The following is a 17924-nucleotide window of genomic DNA, read 5'->3' on the forward strand; positions in this document are numbered from 1 at the left end:
CTGACAGTGATGGCTGTGTGGTGGGAGCACTGACATTGGTGGCTGTGTGCTGGGAGCACTGACAGTGCTGGCTGTGTGGGGGAGCAATGACAGTGCTGGCTGTGTGGTGGGAGCACTGACAGTGCCGGATGTGTGTGGGGAGCACTGACAGTGCTGGCTGTGTGGGGGAGCACAGACAGTGCTGGCTGTGTGGGGAGCACTGACAGCGCTGACTGTGTGGTGGGAGCACTGACAGTGCTGGCTGTGTGGTGGGAGCACTGACAGTGATGGCTGTGTGGGTGGAGCACTGAGAGTGCTGGCTGTGGGGGGGGAGCACTGAGAGTGCTGGCTGTGTGGTGGGAGCACTGACAGTGCTGGCTGCGTGGTGGGAGCACTGACAGTGCTGGCTGTGTGTGGGGAGCACTGCCACTGCTGGCTGTGTGGTGGGAGCACTGACAGTGCTGGCTGTGTGGTGGGAGCACTGACAGTGCTGGCTGTGCGGTGGGAGCCCTGACAGTGCTGGCTATGTGGGGGAGCACTGACAGTGCCGGCTGTGTGGTGGGAGCACTGACAGTGCTGGCTGTGTTGTGCGAGCACTGACAGTGCTGGCTGTGTGCTGGGAGCACTAACAGTGCTGGCTGTGTGGGCGGAGCACTGTCAGTGCTGGCTGTGTGGTGGGAGCACTGACAGTGATGGCTGTGTGGTGGGAGCACTGACATTGGTGGCTGTGAGTTGGGAGCACTGACAGTGCTGGCTGTGTGGGGGAGCACTGACAGTACTGGCTGTGTGGGGGGGGGGTACTGACAGTGTTGGCTGTGTGGGGGAGCACAGGCAGTGCTGGCTGTGTGGGGGGAGAACTGACAGTGCTGGCTGTTTGGTGGGAGCACTGACAGTGCTGGCTGTGTGTGGGGAGCACAGACAGTGCTGGCTGTGTGGGGGGTGCACAGACAGCGCTGGCTGTGTGGTGGGAGCACTGACAGTGCTTGCTGTGTGGTGGGAGCACTGACAGTGCTGGCTGTTTGGTGGGAGCACTGACAGTGCTGGCTGTGTGGTGGGAGCACTGACAGTTCTGGCTGTGTAGGGGAGCACTGACTGTTCTGGCTGTGTGGGGGAGCTCTGACAGTGCTGTCTGTGTGGGGGAGCACTGATAGTGTTGGCTGCGTGGGCGGAGCACTGTCAGTGCTGGCTGTGTGGTGGGAGCACTGACAGTGATGGCTGTGTGGTGGGAGCACTGACATTGGTGGCTGTGAGGTGGGAGCACTGACAGTGCTGGCTGTGTGGGGGAGCACTGACAGTACTTGCTGTGTGGGGGGAAGTACTGACAGTGCTGGCTGTGTGGGGGGAAGCACTGACAGTGCTGGCTGTGTGGTGGGAGTACTGACAGTGCTGGCTGTGTGGTGGGAGCACTGACAGTGCTGGCTGTGCGGTGGGAGCACTGACAGTGCTGTCTTTATGGGGGAGCACTGACAGTGCTGGCTGTGTGGGGGAGCACTGACAGTGCTGGCTGTGTGGTGGGAGCACTGACAGTGCTGGCTGTGTGGTGGGAGCACTGACAGTGCTGGCTGTGTGGGCTGAGCACTGACAGTGCTGGATGTGTGGGAGCACTGGCAGTGCTGGCTGTGTGGGTAGAGCACTGACAGTGCTGTCTCTGTGGGGGAGCACTGACAATGCTGGCTGTGTTGTGGGAGCACTGACAGTGCTGGCTGTGTGGTGGGAGCAATGACAGTGCTGGCTGTGTGGTGGGAGCACTGACAGTGCTAGATGTGTGTGGGGAGCACTGACAGTGCTGGCTGTGTGGGGAGCACTGACAGTGCTGGCTGTGAGGGGGAGCACTGACAGTGCTGGCTGTGTGGGGAGCACTGACAGTGCTGGCTGTGTGGGGGAGCACAGACAGTGCTGGCTGTGTGGGGAGCACTGACAGCGCTGACTGTGTGGTGGGAGCACTGACAGTGCTGGCTGTGTGGTGGGAGCACTGACAATGCTGGCTGTGTGGGTGGAGCACTGAGAGTGCTGGCTGTGGAGGGGGGAGCACTGAGAGTGCTGGCTGTGTGGTGGGAGCACTGACAGTGCTAGCTGCGTGGTGGGAGCACTGACAGTGCTGGCTGTGCGGTGGGAGCCCTGACAGTGCTGGCTGTGTGGGGGAGCACAGACAGTGCCGGCTGTGTGGTGGGAGCACTGACAGTGCTGGCTGTGTTGTGCGAGCACTGACAGTGCTGGCTGTGTGCTGGGAGCACTAACAGTGCTGGCTGTGTGGGCGGAGCACTGTCAGTGCTGGCTGTGTGGTGGGAGCACTGACAGTGATGGCTGTGTGGTGGGAGCACTGACATTGGTGGCTGTGTGCTGGGAGCACTGACAGTGCTGGCTGTGTGGGGGAGCAATGACAGTGCTGGCTGTGTGGTGGGAGCACTGACAGTGCCGGATGTGTGTGGGGAGCACTGACAGTGCTGGCTGTGTGGGGGAGCACAGACAGTGCTGGCTGTGTGGGGAGCACTGACAGCGCTGACTGTGTGGTGGGAGCACTGACAGTGCTGGCTGTGTGGTGGGAGCACTGACAGTGATGGCTGTGTGGGTGGAGCACTGAGAGTGCTGGCTGTGGGGGGGGAGCACTGAGAGTGCTGGCTGTGTGGTGGGAGCACTGACAGTGCTGGCTGCGTGGTGGGAGCACTGACAGTGCTGGCTGTGTGTGGGGAGCACTGCCACTGCTGGCTGTGTGGTGGGAGCACTGACAGTGTTGGCTGTGTGGTGGGAGCACTGACAGTGCTGGCTGTGCGGTGGGAGCCCTGACAGTGCTGGCTATGTGGGGGAGCACTGACAGTGCCGGCTGTGTGGTGGGAGCACTGACAGTGCTGGCTGTGTTGTGCGAGCACTGACAGTGCTGGCTGTGTGCTGGGAGCACTAACAGTGCTGGCTGTGTGGGCGGAGCACTGTCAGTGCTGGCTGTGTGGTGGGAGCACTGACAGTGATGGCTGTGTGGTGGGAGCACTGACATTGGTGGCTGTGAGTTGGGAGCACTGACAGTGCTGGCTGTGTGGGGGAGCACTGACAGTACTGGCTGTGTGGGGGGGGGTACTGACAGTGTTGGCTGTGTGGGGGAGCACAGGCAGTGCTGGCTGTGTGGGGGGAGAACTGACAGTGCTGGCTGTTTGGTGGGAGCACTGACAGTGCTGGCTGTGTGTGGGGAGCACAGACAGTGCTGGCTGTGTGGGGGGTGCACAGACAGCGCTGGCTGTGTGGTGGGAGCACTGACAGTGCTTGCTGTGTGGTGGGAGCACTGACAGTGCTGGCTGTTTGGTGGGAGCACTGACAGTGCTGGCTGTGTGGTGGGAGCACTGACAGTTCTGGCTGTGTAGGGGAGCACTGACTGTTCTGGCTGTGTGGGGGAGCTCTGACAGTGCTGTCTGTGTGGGGGAGCACTGATAGTGTTGGCTGCGTGGGCGGAGCACTGTCAGTGCTGGCTGTGTGGTGGGAGCACTGACAGTGATGGCTGTGTGGTGGGAGCACTGACATTGGTGGCTGTGTGGTGGGAGCACTGACAGTGCTGGCTGTGTGGTGGGAGCACTGACAGTTCTGGCTGTGTGGGGGAGCACTGACAGTGCTGGCTGTGTGGGGAGAGCACTGACAGTGCTGACTGTGTGGGGGAGCACTGACAGTGCTGGCTGTTTGGTGGGAGCACTGACAGTTCTGGCTGTGTGTGGGGAGCACAGACAGTGCTGGCTGTGTGGGGGGTGCACAGACAGCGCTGGCTGTGTGGTGGGAGCAGTGACAGTGCTTGCTGTGTGGTGGGAGCACTGACAGTGCTGGCTGTTTGGTGGGAGCACTGACAGTGCTGGCTGTGTGGTGGGAGCACTGACAGTTCTGGCTGTGTAGGGGAGCACTGACTGTTCTGGCTGTGTGGGGGAGCTCTGACAGTGCTGTCTGTGTGGTGGGAGCACTGATAGTTTTGGCTGCGTGGGCGGAGCACTGACAGTGCTGGCTGTGTGGGGGAAGCACTGACAGCGCTGGCTGTGTGTGGGGGCACTGACAGTGCTGGCTGTTTGGGGGGAGCACTGACAGTGCTGTCTGTGTGGGGAGCACTGACAGTGCTGGCTGTGTGGGGGGAGCACTGACAGTGCAGTCTGCGTGGGGCAGCACTGACAGTGCTGGCTGTGTGATGAGAGAACTGAAAGTACTGGCTGTGTGGTGGGAGCACTGACAGTGCTTGCTGTGTGGGGGGAAGTACTGACAGTGCTGGCTGTGTGGGGGGAAGCACTGACAGTGCTGGCTGTGTGGTGGGAGTACTGACAGTGCTGGCTGTGTGGTGGGAGCACTGACAGTGCTGGCTGTGTGGTGGGAGCACTGACAGTGCTGTCTTTATGGGGGAGCACTGACAGTGCTGGCTGTGTGGGGGAGCACTGACAGTGCTGGCTGTGTGGTGGGAGCACTGACAGTGCTGGCTGTGTGGTGGGAGCACTGACAGTGCTGGCTGTGTGGGCTGAGCACTGACAGTGCTGGATGTGTGGGAGCACTGGCAGTGCTGGCTGTGTGGGTAGAGCACTGACAGTGCTGTCTCTGTGGGGGAGCACTGACAATGCTGGCTGTGTTGTGGGAGCACTGACAGTGCTGGCTGTGTGGTGGGAGCAATGACAGTGCTGGCTGTGTGGTGGGAGCACTGACAGTGCTGGATGTGTGTGGGGAGCACTGACAGTGCTGGCTGTGTGGGGAGCACTGACAGTGCTGGCTGTGTGGGGGAGCACTGACAGTGCTGGCTGTGTGGGGAGCACTGACAGTGCTGGCTGTGTGGGGGAGCACAGACAGTGCTGGCTGTGTGGGGAGCACTGACAGCGCTGACTGTGTGGTGGGAGCACTGACAGTGCTGGCTGTGTGGTGGGAGCACGGACAATGCTGGCTGTGTGGGTGGAGCACTGAGAGTGCTGGCTGTGGAGGGGGGAGCACTGAGAGTGCTGGTTGTGTGGTGGGAGCACTGACAGTGCTGGCTGCGTGGTGGGAGCACTGACAGTGCTGGCTGTGTGTGGGAGCACTGCCAGTGCTGGCTGTGTGGTGGGAGCACTGACATTGCTGGCTGTGTGGTGGGAGCACTGACAGTGCTGGCTGTGCGGTGGGAGCCCTGACAGTGCTGGCTGTGTTGTGCGAGCACTGACAGTGCTGGCTGTGTGCTGGGAGCACTAACAGTGCTGGCTGTGTGGGCGGAGCACTGTCAGTGCTGGCTGTGTGGTGGGAGCACTGACAGTGATGGCTGTGTGGTGGGAGCACTGACATTGGTGGCTGTGTGCTGGGAGCACTGACAGTGCTGGCTGTGTGGGGGAGCACTGACAGTACTGGCTGTGTGGGGGGAGTACTGACAGTGTTGGCTGTGTGGGGGAGCACTGGCAGTGCTGGCTGTGTGGTGGGAGCAATGACAGTGCTGGCTGTGTGGTGGGAGCACTGACAGTGCTAGATGTGTGTGGGGAGCACTGACAGTGCTGGCTGTGTGGGGAGCACTGACAGTGCTGGCTGTGAGGGGGAGCACTGACAGTGCTGGCTGTGTGGGGAGCACTGACAGTGCTGGCTGTGTGGGGGAGCACAGACAGTGCTGGCTGTGTGGGGAGCACTGACAGCGCTGACTGTGTGGTGGGAGCACTGACAGTGCTGGCTGTGTGGTGGGAGCACTGACAATGCTGGCTGTGTGGGTGGAGCACTGAGAGTGCTGGCTGTGGAGGGGGGAGCACTGAGAGTGCTGGCTGTGTGGTGGGAGCACTGACAGTGCTAGCTGCGTGGTGGGAGCACTGACAGTGCTGGCTGTGCGGTGGGAGCCCTGACAGTGCTGGCTGTGTGGGGGAGCACAGACAGTGCCGGCTGTGTGGTGGGAGCACTGACAGTGCTGGCTGTGTTGTGCGAGCACTGACAGTGCTGGCTGTGTGCTGGGAGCACTAACAGTGCTGGCTGTGTGGGCGGAGCACTGTCAGTGCTGGCTGTGTGGTGGGAGCACTGACAGTGATGGCTGTGTGGTGGGAGCACTGACATTGGTGGCTGTGTGCTGGGAGCACTGACAGTGCTGGCTGTGTGGGGGAGCAATGACAGTGCTGGCTGTGTGGTGGGAGCACTGACAGTGCCGGATGTGTGTGGGGAGCACTGACAGTGCTGGCTGTGTGGGGGAGCACAGACAGTGCTGGCTGTGTGGGGAGCACTGACAGCGCTGACTGTGTGGTGGGAGCACTGACAGTGCTGGCTGTGTGGTGGGAGCACTGACAGTGATGGCTGTGTGGGTGGAGCACTGAGAGTGCTGGCTGTGGGGGGGGAGCACTGAGAGTGCTGGCTGTGTGGTGGGAGCACTGACAGTGCTGGCTGCGTGGTGGGAGCACTGACAGTGCTGGCTGTGTGTGGGGAGCACTGCCACTGCTGGCTGTGTGGTGGGAGCACTGACAGTGTTGGCTGTGTGGTGGGAGCACTGACAGTGCTGGCTCTGCGGTGGGAGCCCTGACAGTGCTGGCTATGTGGGGGAGCACTGACAGTGCCGGCTGTGTGGTGGGAGCACTGACAGTGCTGGCTGTGTTGTGCGAGCACTGACAGTGCTGGCTGTGTGCTGGGAGCACTAACAGTGCTGGCTGTGTGGGCGGAGCACTGTCAGTGCTGGCTGTGTGGTGGGAGCACTGACAGTGATGGCTGTGTGGTGGGAGCACTGACATTGGTGGCTGTGAGTTGGGAGCACTGACAGTGCTGGCTGTGTGGGGGAGCACTGACAGTACTGGCTGTGTGGGGGGGGGTACTGACAGTGTTGGCTGTGTGGGGGAGCACAGGCAGTGCTGGCTGTGTGGGGGGAGAACTGACAGTGCTGGCTGTTTGGTGGGAGCACTGACAGTGCTGGCTGTGTGTGGGGAGCACAGACAGTGCTGGCTGTGTGGGGGGTGCACAGACAGCGCTGGCTGTGTGGTGGGAGCACTGACAGTGCTTGCTGTGTGGTGGGAGCACTGACAGTGCTGGCTGTTTGGTGGGAGCACTGACATTGCTGGCTGTGTGGTGGGAGCACTGACAGTTCTGGCTGTGTAGGGGAGCACTGACTGTTCTGGCTGTGTGGGGGAGCTCTGACAGTGCTGTCTGTGTGGGGGAGCACTGATAGTGTTGGCTGCGTGGGCGGAGCACTGTCAGTGCTGGCTGTGTGGTGGGAGCACTGACAGTGATGGCTGTGTGGTGGGAGCACTGACATTGGTGGCTGTGTGGTGGGAGCACTGACAGTGCTGGCTGTGTGGTGGGAGCACTGACAGTTCTGGCTGTGTGGGGGAGCACTGACAGTGCTGGCTGTGTGGGGAGAGCACTGACAGTGCTGACTGTGTGGGGGAGCACTGACAGTGCTGGCTGTTTGGTGGGAGCACTGACAGTGCTGGCTGTTTGGTGGGAGCACAGACAGTGCTGGCTGTGTGGGGGGTGCACAGACAGCGCTGGCTGTGTGGTGGGAGCAGTGACAGTGCTTGCTGTGTGGTGGGAGCACTGACAGTGCTGGCTGTTTGGTGGGAGCACTGACAGTGCTGGCTGTGTGGTGGGAGCACTGACAGTTCTGGCTGTGTAGGGGAGCACTGACTGTTCTGGCTGTGTGGGGGAGCTCTGACAGTGTTGTCTGTGTGGTGGGAGCACTGATAGTTTTGGCTGCGTGGGCGGAGCACTGACAGTGCTGGCTGTGTGGGGGAAGCACTGACAGCGCTGGCTGTGTGTGGGGGCACTGACAGTGCTGGCTGTTTGGGGGGAGCACTGACAGTGCTGTCTGTGTGGGGAGCACTGACAGTGCTGGCTGTGTGGGGGGAGCACTGACAGTGCAGTCTGCGTGGGGCAGCACTGACAGTGCTGGCTGTGTGATGAGAGAACTGAAAGTACTGGCTGTGTGGTGGGAGCACTGACAGTGCTTGCTGTGTGGGGGGAAGTACTGACAGTGCTGGCTGTGTGGGGGGAAGCACTGACAGTGCTGGCTGTGTGGTGGGAGTACTGACAGTGCTGGCTGTGTGGTGGGAGCACTGACAGTGCTGGCTGTGTGGTGGGAGCACTGACAGTGCTGTCTTTATGGGGGAGCACTGACAGTGCTGGCTGTGTGGGGGAGCACTGACAGTGCTGGCTGTGTGGTGGGAGCACTGACAGTGCTGGCTGTGTGGTGGGAGCACTGACAGTGCTGGCTGTGTGGGCTGAGCACTGACAGTGCTGGATGTGTGGGAGCACTGGCAGTGCTGGCTGTGTGGGTAGAGCACTGACAGTGCTGTCTCTGTGGGGGAGCACTGACAATGCTGGCTGTGTTGTGGGAGCACTGACAGTGCTGGCTGTGTGGTGGGAGCAATGACAGTGCTGGCTGTGTGGTGGGAGCACTGACAGTGCTGGATGTGTGTGGGGAGCACTGACAGTGCTGGCTGTGTGGGGAGCACTGACAGTGCTGGCTGTGTGGGGGAGCACTGACAGTGCTGGCTGTGTGGGGAGCACTGACAGTGCTGGCTGTGTGGGGGAGCACAGACAGTGCTGGCTGTGTGGGGAGCACTGACAGCGCTGACTGTGTGGTGGGAGCACTGACAGTGCTGGCTGTGTGGTGGGAGCACTGACAATGCTGGCTGTGTGGGTGGAGCACTGAGAGTGCTGGCTGTGGAGGGGGGAGCACTGAGAGTGCTGGTTGTGTGGTGGGAGCACTGACAGTGCTGGCTGCGTGGTGGGAGCACTGACAGTGCTGGCTGTGTGTGGGAGCACTGCCAGTGCTGGCTGTGTGGTGGGAGCACTGACATTGCTGGCTGTGTGGTGGGAGCACTGACAGTGCTGGCTGTGCGGTGGGAGCCCTGACAGTGCTGGCTGTGTGGGGGAGCACTGACAGTGCCGGCTGTGTGGTGGGAGCACTGACAGTGCTGGCTGTGTTGTGCGAGCACTGACAGTGCTGGCTGTGTGCTGGGAGCACTAACAGTGCTGGCTGTGTGGGCGGAGCACTGTCAGTGCTGGCTGTGTGGTGGGAGCACTGACAGTGATGGCTGTGTGGTGGGAGCACTGACATTGGTGGCTGTGTGCTGGGAGCACTGACAGTGCTGGCTGTGTGGGGGAGCACTGACAGTACTGGCTGTGTGGGGGGAGTACTGACAGTGTTGGCTGTGTGGGGGAGCACTGGCAGTGCTGGCTGTGTGGGGGGAGAACTGACATTGCTGGCTGTTTAGTGGGAGCACTGACAGTGCTGGCTGTGTGTGGGGAGCACAGACAGTGCTGGCTGTGTGCGGGGTGCACAGACAGCGATGGCTGTGTGGTGGGAGCACTGACAGTGCTTGCTGTGTGGTGGGAGCACTGACAGTGCTGGCTGTTTGGTGGGAGCACTGACAGTGCTGGCTGTGTGGTGGGAGCACTGACAGTTCTGGCTGTGTAGGGGAGCACTGACTGTTCTGGCTGTGTGGGGGAGGGCACTGACAGTGTTGGCTGCGTGGGCGGAGCACTGTCAGTGCTGGCTGTGTGGGCGGAGCACTGTCAGTGCTGGCTGTGTGGTGGGAGCACTGACAGTGATGGCTGTGTGGTGGGAGCACTGACATTGGTGGATTGTGGTGGGAGCACTGACAGTGCTGGCTGTGTGGGGGAGCACTGACAGTACTGGCTGTGTGGGGGGGAGTACAGACAGTGTTGGCTGTGTGGGGGACCACTGGCAGTGCTGGCTGTGTGGGGGAGCACTGACAGTGCTGGCTGTTTGGTGGGAGCACTGACAGTGCTGGCTGTGTGTGGGGAGCACAGACAGTGCTGGCTGTGTATGCGGAGCACTGACAGTGCTGGCTGTGTGGGGGGAGCACTGACAGTGCTGGCTGTTTGGTGGGAGCACTGACAGCGCTGGCTGTGTGGTGTGAGCACTGACAGTGCTTGCTGTGTGGTGGGAGCACTGACAGTGCTGGCTGTTTGGTGGGAGCACTGACAGTGCTGGCTGTGTTTGGGGAGCACTGACAGTGCTGGCTGTGTGGGGGAGCACTGACAATGCTGGCTGTGTGTGGGAGCACTGACAGTGCTGGCTGTGTGGGGAGCACTGACAGTGCTGGCTGTGTGGGGGAGCACAGACAGTGCTGGCTGTGTGGGGGAGCACTGACAGCGCTGACTGTGTGGTGGGAGCACCGACAGTGCTGGCTGTGTGGTGGGAGCACTGACAGTGATTGCTGTGTGGGTGGAGCACTGAGAGTGCTGGCTGTGGGGGGGGGGGGAGCACTCAGAGTGCTGGCTGTGTGGTGGGAGCACTGACAGTGCTGGCTGCGTGGTGGGAGCACTGACAGTGCTGGCTGTGTGTGGGGAGCACTGCCAGTGCTGGCTGTGTGGTGGGAGCACTGACAGTGCTGGCTGTGTGGTGGGAGCACTGACAGTGCTGGCTGTGCTGTGGGAGCCCTGACAGTGCTGGCTGTGTGGTGGGAGCACTGACAGTGCCGGCTGTGTGGTGGGAGCACTGACAGTGCCGGCTGTGTGGTGGGAGCACTGCCAGTGCTGGCGGTGTGGTGGGAGCACTGACAGTGATGGCTGTGTGGTGGGAGCACTGACATTGGTGGCTGTGTGTTGGGAGCACTGACAGTGCTGGCTGTGTGGGGGAGCACTGACAGTACTTGCTGTGTGGGGGGAGTACTGACAGTGTTGGCTGTGTGGGGGAGCACTGGCAGTGATGGCTGTGTGGGGGGAGAACTGACAGTGCTGGCTGTTTGGTGGGAGCACTGACAGTGCTGGCTGTGTCTGGGGATCACAGACAGTGCTGGCTGTGTGGGGGGTGCACAGACAGCGCTGGCTGTGTGGTGGGAGCAGTGACAGTGCTTGCTGTGTGGTGGGAGCACTGACAGTGCTGGCTGTTTGGTGGGAGCACTGACAGTGCTGGCTGTGTTGTGGGAGCACTGACAGTTCTGGCTGTGTAGGGGAGCACTGACTGTCCTGGCTGTGTGGGGGAGCTCTGACAGTGCTGTCTGTGTGGGGGAGGGCACTGATAGTGTTGGCTGCGTGGGCGGAGCACTGTCAGTGCTGGCTGTGTGGTGGGAGCACTGACAGTGCCGGCTGTGTGGTGGGAGCACTGACAGTGATGGCTGTGTGGTGGGAGCACTGGCATTGGTGGCTGTGTGGTGGGAGCACTGACAGTGCTGGCTGTGTGGGGGAGCACTGACAGTACTGGCTGTGTGGGGGGAGTACAGACAGTGTTGGCTGTGTGGGGGACCACTGGCAGTGCTGGCTGTGTGGGGGGAGCACTGACAGTGCTGGCTGTTTGGTGGGAGCACTGACAGTGCTGGCTGTGTGTGGGGAGCACAGACAGTGCTGGCTGTGTGTGGGGAGCACTGACAGTGCTGGCTGTGTCGGGGGAGCACTGACAGTGCTGGCTGTTTGGTGGGAGCAATGACAGCGCTGGCTGTGTGGTGGGAGCACTGACAGTGCTGGCTGTGTGGTGGGAGCACTGACAGTGCTGGCTGTTTGGTGGGAGCACTGACAGTGCTGGCTGTGTTTGGGGAGCACTGACAGTGCTGGCTGTGTGGGGGAGCACTGACAATGTTGGCTGTGTGGGGGAGCACTGACAGTGCTGGCTGTGTGGTGGGAGCACTGACAGTGCTGGCTGTGTGGTGGGAGCACTGACAGTTCTGGCTGTGTAGGGGAGCACTGACTGTTCTGGCTGTGTGGGGAAACTCTGACAGTGCTGCCTGTGTGGGGGAGGGCACTGATAGTGTTGGCTGCGTGGGGGAGCACTGATAGTGCTGTCTCTGTGTGGGGGAGCACTGACAGTGCTGGCTGTGTGGGGGAGCACTGACAGTGCTGGCTGTGTGGGGGAGCACTGACAGTGCTGGCTGTGTGGTGGGAGCACTGACAGTGCTGGCTGTGTGGTGGAGCACTGACAGTGCTGGCTGTGTGGTGGAGCACTGACAGTGCTGGCTGTGTGGTGGGAGCACTGGCAGGCTTGGCTGTGTGGTGGGAGCACTGACAGTGCTGGCTGTGTGGGGGAGCACTGACAGTGCTGGCTGTGTGGGTGGAGCACTGACACTGCTGGCTGTTTGGGGGAGCACTGACAGTGCTGGCTGCGTGGGGGTGGAGCACTGACAGTGCTGGCTGTGTGGGGGAGCACTGACAGTGCTGACTGTGTGGGGGTGGAGCACTGACAGTGCTTGCTGTGTGGGGGAGCACTGACAGTGCTGGCTGTGTGGGGGTGGAGCACTGACAGTGCTGGCTGTGTGGGGGAGCACTGACAGTGCGGGCTGTGGGGGGAGCACTGACAGTGCTGGCTGTGTGGTTGGAGCACTGACAGTGCTGGCTGTGTGATGGGATCTCTGACAGTGCTGGCTGTGTGGGGGGAGCACTGTCAGTGCTGGCTGTGTGGGGGAGCACTGACAGTGCTGGCTGTGTGGGGGGAGCACTGACAGTGCTGGCTGTGTGGGGGGAGCACTGACAGTGCTGGCTGTGTGGGGGGTGCACTGACAGTGCTGGCTGTGTGGTGCGAGCACTGACAGTGCTGGCTGTGTGGTGCGAGCACTGACAGTGCTGGCTGTGTGTGGGGAGCACTGACAATGCTGGCTGTGTGGTGGGAGCACTGACAGTGTTGGCTGTGTGGGGAGCACTGGCAGTGCTGGCTGTGTGGGGGGAGCACTGACAGTGCTGACTGTTTGGTGGGAGCACTGATAGTGCTGGCTGTGTGTGGGGTGCACAGACAGTGCTGGCTGTGTGGGGGATGCACTGACAGCGCTGGCTGTGTGGTGGGAGCACTGACAGTGCTTGCTGTGTGGTGGGAGCACTGACAGTGCTGGCTGTTTGGTGGGTTCACTGACAGTGCTGGCTGTGTGTGGGGAGCACTGACAATGCTGGCTGTGTGGGGGAGCACTGACAGTGCTGGCTGTGTGGTGGGAGCACTGACAGTGCTGGCTGTGTGATGGGAGCACTGACATTTCTGGCTGTGTAGGGGAGCACTGACTGTTCTGGCTGTTTGGGGGAGCTCTGACAGTGCTGTCTGTGTGGGGGAGGGCACTGATAGTGTTGGCTGTGTGGGGGAGCACTGATAGTGCTGTCTGTGTGTGGGGGAGCACTGATAGTGCTGGCTGTGTGGGGGAGCACTGTCAGTGCTGTCAGTGTGGGGAGAGCACTGACAGTGCTGGCTGTGTGGGGAGAGCACTGACAGTGCTGGCTGTGTGGTGGGAGCACTGACAGTGCTGGCTGTGGGGGGGGAGTACAGACAATGTTGGGTGTGTGGGGGTGGAGCACTGACAGTGCTGGCTGTGTGGGGGAGCACTGACAGTGCGGGCTGTGGGGGGAGCACTGACAGTGCTGGCTGTGTGGTGGGAGCACTGACAGTGCTGGCTGTGTGATGGGATCTCTGACAGTGCTGGCTGTGTGGGGGGAGCACTGACAGTGCTGGCTGCGTGGGGGTGGAGCACTGACAGTGCTGGCTGTGTGGGGGAGCACTGACAGTGCTGACTGTGTGGGGGTGGAGCACTGACAGTGCTTGCTGTGTGGGGGAGCACTGACAGTGCTGGCTGTGTGGGGGTGGAGCACTGACAGTGCTGGCTGTGTGGGGGAGCACTGACAGTGCGGGCTGTGGGGGGAGCACTGACAGTGCTGGCTGTGTGGTGGGAGCACTGACAGTGCTGGCTGTGTGATGGGATCTCTGACAGTGCTGGCTGTGTGGGGGGAGCACTGTCAGTGCTGGCTGTGTGGGGGGAGCACTGACAGTGCTGGCTGTGTGGGGGGAGCACTGACAGTGCTGGCTGTGTGGGGGGAGCACTGACAGTGCTGGCTGTGTGGGGGGTGCACTGACAGTGCTGGCTGTGTGGTGCGAGCACTGACAGTGCTGGCTGTGTGGTGCGAGCACTGACAGTGCTGGCTGTGTGTGGGGAGCACTGACAATGCTGGCTGTGTGGTGGGAGCACTGACAGTGTTGGCTGTGTGGGGAGCACTGGCAGTGCTGGCTGTGTGGGGGAGCACTGTCGGTGCTGACTGTTTGGTGGGAGCACTGATAGTGCTGGCTGTGTGTGGGGTGCACAGACAGTGCTGGCTGTGTGGGGGGTGCACTGACAGCGCTGGCTGTGTGGTGGGAGCACTGACAGTGCTTGCTGTGTGGTGGGAGCACTGACAGTGCTGGCTGTTTGGTGGGTTCACTGACAGTGCTGGCTGTGTGTGGGAGCACTGACAATGCTGGCTGTGTGGGGGAGCACTGACAGTGCTGGCTGTGTGGTGGGAGCACTGACAGTGCTGGCTGTGTGGTGGGAGCACTGACATTTCTGGCTGTGTAGGGGAGCACTGACTGTTCTGGCTGTTTGGGGGAGCTCTGACAGTGCTGTCTGTGTGGGGGAGGGCACTGATAGTGTTGGCTGTGTGGGGGAGCACTGATAGTGCTGTCTGTGTGTGGGGGAGCACTGATAGTGCTGGCTGTGTGGGGGAGCACTGTCAGTGCTGTCAGTGTGGGGAGAGCACTGACAGTGCTGGCTGTGTGGGGAGAGCACTGACAGTGCTGGCTGTGTGGTGGGAGCACTGACAGTGCTGGCTGTATGGGGGGAGTACAGACAATGTTGGGTGTGTGGGGGTGGAGCACTGACAGTGCTGGCTGTGTGGGGGAGCACTGACAGTGCGGGCTGTGGGGGGAGCACTGACAGTGCTGGCTGTGTGGTGGGAGCACTGACAGTGCTGGCTGTGTGATGGGATCTCTGACAGTGCTGGCTGTGTGGGGGGAGCACTGACAGTGCTGGCTGTGTGGGGGGAGCACTGACAGTGCTGGCTGTGTGGGGGGAGCACTGACATTGCTGGCTGTGTGGGGGGAGCACTGACAGTGCTGGCTGTGTGGGGGGTGCACTGACAGTGCTGGCTGTGTGGTGCGAGCACTGACAGTGCTGGCTGTGTGGTGCGAGCACTGACAGTGCTGGCTGTGTGGGTGGGAGCACTGACAGTGCTGGCTGTGTGGTGGGAGCACTGACAGTGTTGGCTGTGTGGGGAGCACTGGCAGTGCTGGCTGTGTGGGGGGAGCACTGACAGTGCTGACTGTTTGGTGGGAGCACTGATAGTGCTGGCTGTGTGTGGGGTGCACAGACAGTGCTGGCTGTGTGGGGGGTGCACTGACAGCGCTGGCTGTGTGGTGGGAGCACTGACAGTGCTTGCTGTGTGGTGGGAGCACTTATAGTGCTGGCTGTTTGGTGGGTTCACTGACAGTGCTGGCTGTGTGTGGGGAGCACTGACAATGCTGGCTGTGTGGGGGAGCACTGACAGTGCTGGCTGTGTGGTGGGAGCACTGACAGTGCTTGCTGTGTGGTGGGAACACTGACAGTGCTGGCTGTTTGGTGGGAGCACTGACAGTGCTGGCTGTGTTTGGGGAGCACTGACAATGCTGGCTGTGTGGGGGAGCACTGACAATGCTGACTGTGTGGGGAGCACTGACAGTGCTGGCTGTGTGGGGAGCACTGACAGTGCTGGCTGTGTGGGGGAGCACAGACAGTGCTGGCTGTGTGGGGGAGCGCTGACTGTGTGGTGGGAGCACTGACAGTGCTGGCTGTGTGGTGGGAGCACTGACAGCGCTGGCTGTGTGGGTGGAGCACTGAGAGTGTTGGCTGTGGGGGGGAGCACTGAGAGTGCTGGCTGTGTGGTGGGAGCACTGACAGTGCTGGCTGCGTGGTGGGAGCACTGACAGTGCTGGCTGTGTGGTGGGAGCACTGACAGTTCTGGCTGTGTGGGGGAGCACTGACAGTGCTGGCTGTGTGGGCGGAGCACTGTCAGTGCTGGCTGTGTGGGCGGAGCACTGTCAGTGCTGGCTGTGTGGTGGGAGCACTGACAGTGATGGCTGTGTGGTGGGAGCACTGACATTGGTGGATTGTGGTGGGAGCACTGACAGTGCTGGCTGTGTGGGGGAGCACTGACAGTACTGGCTGTGTGGGGGGAGTACAGACAGTGTTGGCTGTGTGGGGGACCACTGGCAGTGCTGGCTGTGTGGGGAAGCACTGACAGTGCTGGCTGTTTGGTGGGAGCACTGACAGTACTGGCTGTGTGTGGGGAGCACAGACAGTGCTGGCTGTGTGTGCGGAGCACTGACAGTGCTGGCTGTGTGGGGGAGCACTGACAGTGCTGGCTGTTTGGTGGGAGCACTGACAGCGCTGGCTGTGTGGTGGGAGCACTGACAGTGCTTGCTGTGTGGTGGGAGCACTGACAGTGCTGGCTGTTTGGTGGGAGCACTGACAGTGCTGGCTGTGTTTGGGCAGCACTGACAGTGCTGGCTGTGTGGGGGAGCACTGACAATGCTGGCTGTGTGGGGGAGCACTGACAGTGCTGGCTGTGTGGGGAGCACTGACAGTGCTGGCTGTGTGGGGGAGCACAGACAGTGCTGGCTGTGTGGGGGAGCACTGACAGCGCTGACTGTGTGGTGGGAGCACCGACAGTGCTGGCTGTGTGGTGGGAGCACTGACAGTGATGGCTGTGTGGGTGGAGCACTGAGAGTGCTGGCTGTGGGGGGGGGGGATCACTCAGAGTGCTGGCTGTGTGGTGGGAGCACTGACAGTGCTGGCTGCGTGGTGGGAGCACTGACAGTGCTGGCTGTGTGTGGGGAGCACTGCCAGTGCTGGCTGTGTGGTGGGAGCACTGACAGTACTGGCTGTGTGGTGGGAGCACTGACAGTGCTGGCTGTGCTGTGGGAGCCCTGACAGTGCTGGCTGTGTGGGGGAGCACTGACAGTGCCGGCTGTGTGGTGGGAGCACTGACAGTGCTGGCTGTGTGGTGGGAGCACTGACAGTGATGGCTGTGTGGTGGGAGCACTGACATTGGTGGCTGTGTGTTGGGAGCACTGACAGTGCTGGCTGTGTGGGGGAGCACTGACAGTACTTGCTGTGTGGGGGGAGTACTGACAGTGTTGGCTGTGTGGGGAGCACTGGCAGTGATGGCTGTGTGGGGGGAGAACTGACAGTGCTGGCTGTTTGGTGGGAGCACTGACAGTGCTGGCTGTGTCTGGGGATCACAGACAGTGCTGGCTGTGTGGGGGGTGCACAGACAGCGCTGGCTGTGTGGTGGGAGCAGTGACAGTGCTTGCTGTGTGGTGGGAGCACTGACAGTGCTGGCTGTTTGGTGGGAGCACTGACAGTGCTGGCTGTGTTGTGGGAGCACTGACAGTTCTGGCTGTGTAGGGGAGCACTGACTGTCCTGGCTGTGTGGGGGAGCTCTGACAGTGCTGTCTGTGTGGGGGAGGGCACTGATAGTGTTGGCTGCGTGGGCGGAGCACTGTCAGTGCTGGCTGTGTCGTGGGAGCACTGACAGTGATGGCTGTGTGGTGGGAGCACTGACATTGGTGGCTGTGTCGTGGGAGCACTGACAGAGCTGGCTGTCTGGTGGGAGCACTGACAGTTCTGGCTGTGTGGGGGAGCACTGACAGTGCTGGCTGTGTGGGCGCAGCACTGTCAGTGCTGGCTGTGTGGGCGGAGCACTGTCAGTGCTGGCTGTGTGGTGGGAGAACTGACAGTGATGGCTGTGTGGTGGGAGCACTGGCACTGGTGGCTGTGTGGTGGGAGCACTGACAGTGCTGGCTGTGTGGGGGAGCACTGACAGTACTGGCTGTGTGGGGGGAGTACAGACAGTGTTGGCTGTGTGGGGAACCACTGGCAGTGCTGGCTGTGTGGGGGGAGCACTGACAGTGCTGGCTGTTTGGTGGGAGCACTGACAGTGCTGGCTGTGTGTGGGGAGCACTGACAGTGCTGGGTGTGTGGGGGGAGCACTGACAGTGCTGGCTGTTTGGTGGGAGCACTGACAGCGCTGGCTGTGTGGTGGGAGCACTGACAGCGCTGGCTGTGTGGTGGGAGCACTGACAGTGCTGGCTGTGTGGTGGGAGCACTGACAGTGCTGGCTGTGTGGTGGGAGCACTGACAGTGCTGGCTGTGTGGTGGGAGCACTGACAGTGCTGGCTGTTTGGTGGGAGCACTGACTGTGCTGGCTGTGTTTGGGGAGCACTGACAGTGCTGGCTGTGTGGGGGAGCACTGACAATGCTGGCTGTGTGGGGGAGCACTGACAGTGCTGGCTGTGT

Source organism: Scyliorhinus torazame, chromosome 5 (genome assembly GCF_047496885.1).
Source record: "Scyliorhinus torazame isolate Kashiwa2021f chromosome 5, sScyTor2.1, whole genome shotgun sequence".
Taxonomy (NCBI): Eukaryota; Metazoa; Chordata; class Chondrichthyes; order Carcharhiniformes; family Scyliorhinidae; genus Scyliorhinus; species Scyliorhinus torazame.